This window comes from Mustela erminea, chromosome 19 (assembly GCF_009829155.1).
Source record: "Mustela erminea isolate mMusErm1 chromosome 19, mMusErm1.Pri, whole genome shotgun sequence".
NCBI classification, from domain to species: domain Eukaryota; kingdom Metazoa; phylum Chordata; class Mammalia; order Carnivora; family Mustelidae; genus Mustela; species Mustela erminea.
The window spans coordinates 27,567,762-27,573,296 of record NC_045632.1 but is presented as its reverse complement, the minus strand read 5'-3'; the positions used below and the strand labels follow the sequence as shown (position 1 = coordinate 27,573,296).

The 5,535-nt window shown below is 54.2% G+C and overlaps 1 long non-coding RNA gene across 1 annotated transcript; it reads left to right on the top strand.

Annotated features, from left to right (window-relative positions):
- Positions 1-762: 762 nt before the first annotated feature.
- LOC116580264 lies at positions 763-5,125 on the top strand. The gene is made up of 4 exons (XR_004281572.1): positions 763-909; positions 1,313-1,449; positions 1,554-1,710; positions 4,418-5,125. It is a non-coding gene; the product is annotated as an uncharacterized LOC116580264 (long non-coding RNA).
- The last annotated feature ends 410 nt before the right edge of the window (positions 5,126-5,535 follow it).

Here is a 5,535-nt window from a genome sequence, read left to right as displayed (position 1 = left end):
CCCAAATCCTGTGGTCTGAGCTGGGGGAGGGGCTGAGCCCCATTGACTACAGGGGAGAAGGGGAGGGGTGGCTGGGTCTGGGCACCACACTGGACTAATCTAGCCTCTGCTCTCTGATTCTTGTGCAGTCGACCATCCTCCCTCTGCGTCTCCTACTCATCCTTAAAAACCCAGCTCAAGCCCTACTACAGCCAGAAGCATCCCAGTGCACACCCACCTCATCCTCCTTTGAGTCTGGGCTATCGGCAGTCTGAGTTGCGTAATGTGTCAGCTTCTGGACCACTATGGCGCCGCAGAGCTGAAACTAAGCCCAAGGTTCATGGAGTATGGGCATGCTAGCTTCCTAAAAACCACGGAAGGAAAGAGCCACCAACAGACCCTCTGAACCTCGGAGAGTAATGTAAAACCTGACCCAGTCAGCTGGGCCCATGGGCATAAACAGTTCCACAGAGCACCGCCATCAGGCAAGACTACAAAGCAAACACAGACCAGGCCCCTCCATAATCATGTGTGAGCTCCGGCAGAATGTGAACCCAAACCACAGAACTACCCAAATATCCTCCTCCTGGCTAAAATGTTTACTACTTGTAGCTGCGGCCCTGCTTGGTTCCTCCTGCCTTCTAGATAAGAATCCTTAAGATGTCCAACCCTGGAATTACCCCTGCTTCCTGACAGCCTCTGACTCAGAGGAAAAGCCCACAATATCACTTAACACAAGCCAGAGTCCGAGAATAATCTTTCTCGCATCCTTTTCCTGGGGAGCCCATGAGTTGAGTGTGCCTTCTCCACCCATGCAAGCCGCCGCCAGTGAACCCAACTTTGTTAGGCTAAGGCTGTGTTCTTGGCGGTGTTTGGCTGGAAGGTATTGGACAGTCCTGCAAAAGGAATGGTCTTACTCTCGTGTCCCAGGTAAGGGAGCTAGGGGTCAGAGAGGTTAATAAGTTGCCCAAAGTCACAGAGCATGCAGGAGATTCCCCAATGTTCGTTCCATTAAAATTCTGTTCACATTTGTCCTTTCTTACTTTATTTATTTGTTACTGGTGTGTGTGTGTGTGTGTGTGTGTGTGTGTGTGTGTGTGTGTGTGTGTATTTTGTAATAGTTAGTGCTGTTTGGGAGGCACGGCTGGGGTCGGCTACAGTGTCCTGGGGTAATGGTGGAAGCTCTGCTTTCTTCTCCTCCACAGTATGGACGTTTCTCAACGTCCTTTTGAGCCATTCCTCAAAAGGCTAATATTTAGCCTTTTCTGATCTATAAGAAAGTCCGTTTTTGTTGGGTCAACGTAATACTACTTTTTTTATTATTATTATATAGTACCTGTGAAAACCTCTCCAACCTCTGTGCTCTGGGAGCATTGCCAGCGACTCTGTCACTTCCATGCCCTCCCCTCATTCTCCAGGAGGGGAGACACAGGTGGAAGGCCATGAGGGGAACCTTCCCAGGCTGCACAGGTGGGGACAGAGGGCTGAGACCCTGGTGACCTGCCCTCCTGGGGCTGAAGCTCCCTGCCTGGAACCCAGCTCCCCTCTGACTTCCAAATCTTCTCCCTTCCCAGCCCTGACCCAGCTTCTCCATGAACTCGAAGTACCTCCTATTTCCTTAAAAAACTGTCGCAAGAGGACCCACGTTGTCCCAGGCACAAAGCATCAGGACTGACTGCCACAGAGGAACTTCCCAGGCACGGTCTGCTCAGGGTCTAGTCGAGCTCCCCGGTAGGTAACTAAATATATGCACTTCGAACAGTGAGGGTCAGGGAAGGATGTGCCTGTGGATGGGCCTTCTTGGGGGGAGTGGACCGGGGAGGGCTCTCTGAGGGGGTGACATTTAAGCTGCCACCTCCTGCAGGCCCCATACAACCTACCTTGCTTTTTTGAGTCTGTGCTTTTTGTGCCATGCTGACCTCTTGGCCCTTTCCTTGGCCGTGGGTCCTGGGAGGTTTTAGTCATGAGGCTGACAACTGTCCAGGAACTGGAGCATTGAAATCTCTGAGCCAAAGCAGCTCATGAGCTTCAGTGAGACCCACCTGTGCCATATACCCCCCTCCCCCCGCCCACCCCGCACCCACCCAGCTTCCTGGCCATTAATATAGGAATTTCTTTAAAGGGAAGGAAGATGAATCTTGGCATTTATTTTCTTGACCTCTGAGAGGCTGGCCCTGTGGAGTGTGTCACCAGGGGGGTCAGTGTCTGTTCCGCGCATGAAGTCCCCTGCTGGGAGGGCCGGTCCCCGTGAGGCTCCCCGTGGAGGGCTTTGGTGTTCGTGGGCAGCAGGCGGGTGTCCATGTGAGTGGACACTGCTGCTCATCTGGGTGCTGCTGTGCCCCTTGGGCCAGCAGAGGGGGATCCCAGAGCCAGGGGGCGTCTTAGTGAAGAGAAGAGATGGAGAAAGGGAGGACCTGAGCGGGAGGAGCGGCCGACAAAGGCCCCTGAGGAAGGAGGCTGTGTTCCCAGGCGACCGGCCGGTGCTGAGCGCTTTTCAGTGTCTACTTATGGAAGCTCATGGTGACCCCATGAAGTGGGTTGTAATACAATTCCCATTCTGCAGATGAGGAAACCGAGGCTCCTGGCTAGTGTTCCACCAGGGCAGCCTGCCCCCAGGGCCTGTAGCTCTCAGCTACAGCAGCTTCTGCTTCCACAGCCTCACTGGCTGCAGGCCTGTCAGACCACTACTGACTCCCTGAAGGCCTGAGGGCTGTGCCAGGATCCCCTGAGTGGCTGCACGGACAGATGGACAGATGGGCAGACAGGCACTGAGCACACGTGTGTGTTGCTCCTGAGTGTGTGTGTCTGGGATTGGGGGGTATTTCCACTTGGATCCTTCTCTCTGGTCCTGACAGTCTGTCTCACTCTCCCCATGTCCCCAACCTCCCCCGGAACCGCCGCCTTTGTCCCTCTGCCTTGGTCTCCGATCCTCTCTGTCTCCGCTTCAGGCTGTGTCTGTGTCACTGTCTCGCTCACCCCATCTCTCTTTGTCTGCCCCCCTCCTTTTCTTCCTCTGATGTCCTCTCAGCTCCTGTTTGTCACTTTTGGCCCATCTCTGTCCACCCGCCCCCCGCCCCCGCTCTGTCAGAGTATGTATTGTCCATGGTCTCGGGAAGCCCGGCATGGTACGACCAACTTGGCCGCTTGTGACCCTCACATCCCTGCGTGCGGCAGGCAGGGTCAGGGCCCTGTCCCTACCCCAGAGGGGAAGGCTGAGGCCCGGAGACCTGCAGTACCATGCAGGCTGTCACTGGCTGGCAAGGAAGGGAGTCTGGGAAGTACCCCAGCCCATGCGGTCTGTGTGAGAGTGGGTAGGTGCCTCTGTCCCTGTGCTTGGGGCCCAGTGTGCCCTGAGGTGGGGGACCCTGCCACACTTTCCCAGCCCCTACCCTGCCACTGAGTGGCAGCTTGCCCACGGTCAGGTCAGACACACAAAGACCTCCCCCCACTCCGCCTGGGTCCTCTGGGACCCCTCTGGCCTGCTCCACGGGGTCCGGCCCAGACTGGTTATGGCATGGGCTCCTCTCTGAGCTGAGGGACACGGAAGTCTTAGGAAGAGTGTCCGCCATCAGAGCCAGAGGCCACAGGAGCCCCTGCCCACCCCTCCAGCCCTCCGGCGGGGCTGAGGAGACTCTGAAAGGTTGACCTGAGTCTTGGGGATCCTTGAGGTCTTTCTTTCTTCCCCACTCCCCCTTTGCTGTGTGGCAGGATAAAATTATTTTTGAGAAATGTTATTCCATAAATCCCCATAGAATACCTGCTGTCAGACAGAGCTGTGCTGGGGGCTTGTCTGGTCATCTGTTCCTTGGGGGCCTGAGAATAAGATGAAACTTCTGAGGGGCAGCTAATTGACTCTGGCCTCAGACGGTCCCCCAGGCCTGCCCTTGGTCACCTGGGTGAAGAGTTAACTTTCTCCCAGGTGGGGCCAGAAAGCCCCTCCACCTCCATCGGGGAAGGTGGGGTGAGGAGTCTGAGAGAAGGTACCATTTGAATCCCTGCCATTCTCTGTGTCTTAAAAGGACTCCAAGTTTCCTCAGTTTAAAGGGAAAGAAATGAGTTTCAAGTTGGAAAAGTTGATGGGTGTCCGATGTCTCTGCGCCACCATCCGGCCTTGCAGGCCTGGTCGGGGGGTACATGAAAGGGGCCTTCACAGGGGAGGATGAGGAGCAGCCCTGCCCCAGCTCAGGCTGGGGACAGCCCCGCCCTCACCCGCTTCAGAAGCCCCCTTGGAAGCCCCCAGGTAAACCCCCGCTCCCTTCCTTTATCCCAAGCCTCTTTTTTGAGGTTTGGCTGCATTTTTGATCTTAACAAGTTTTTTTTCCTTTTTCTTTTTTTTTTTTTGTCATCTTTGCCAGGGCTTTTACAATGCGATTTCCTTTTATTTTAAAAACGGTGGCTTTCAAGCCTCCTCTCATCTGTGATTGTTTCATGTTTGCAGGTTTCTGGAAGGTTTGGAGCCGGTCCCTGGGTGGGCGACTTCCCATCTGCTCCTTGCTCTGCTCGCGGGCTTGGAAGGGGTTGGGCCCTCGGAGCAGCGCCTTTTCAGTCCTCCTCTGGCTGGGCCAGCACAGATGGAGGAAGACAGGGCTCTCAACCACCTGCCTCCCCCAGACTCCCCACCCTCCACGCAGCAGGAGACCTCATGGTGGGAGGCAGGCTGCCTGCGTTCCAGCCTTGGGCAGGTACTTGGACTCTCTGGGCCTCAGCTGTTCCATCTGTACAGTGGGAATAGCCATTGGATTTGAATGGAGTAGTAATAAGTACTTAATAAGTACTTACAAAGAGATAGTATAAATAAGAGTACTGGAAGATGATCCACGGAGAGTGGCGAGCACAGTGCCTGGTGCAGAATGAAGAACTAACAAATGGCACTGATTACAAGAGGGCAAGCCCTTGGTCTCCCAGAGCTGGTCATCAACTCTCATGCAGCTTCATCAGCTACATGAAACACCTGCTGTCCAACAAGCCCGGCCGGATGGCACGACCTTCCCAACTCTGAATCTTTGTTGGTCCCGCTTTCCTTCCCGCGGTCCCTCTTTCATGCTTCCTCCTCAGGCTGAAAGTCTCCTCCATCCTTCAAGGGTCAGCTCAGTGCTGCCTACTCTGGGACATTCTTCCTCACTTCCCTCAACGCAAAGAAAAATTAGTCACACCTTCTTCGGTGGTTGTATGACTGAATTTGTTTTTTATTTTACTTTGGAAGCAGGGGAAGCTAGGGTCCCCATTTCCTGTCTGTGCAACAGTGAGCACACTCCTTATTCCCTGGGAGCCTCAGTTCCCTCATCCGGAGATGTGGATGGCTGTGTGCTCCATAGTGCAGGCTCCGTGAGAGAGTGGCTTTCTGTTTCTTATGTTCTGCTCTATGTCTGGCAGGAGAACATAGCAGGTTCTCAACAAGTAAGTTACCAGAAATGATGACCATTGGGTTGATAGGATTCTTAACTACTTGGCACATGAACAGTGCTCAGTAGATGGCAATCCTCTTTGTTATGCCCGTCATTATAGAGAAACATTCGCTTATTCATGACAAGATGCAAATGTGGAGTGGCTCCTGTA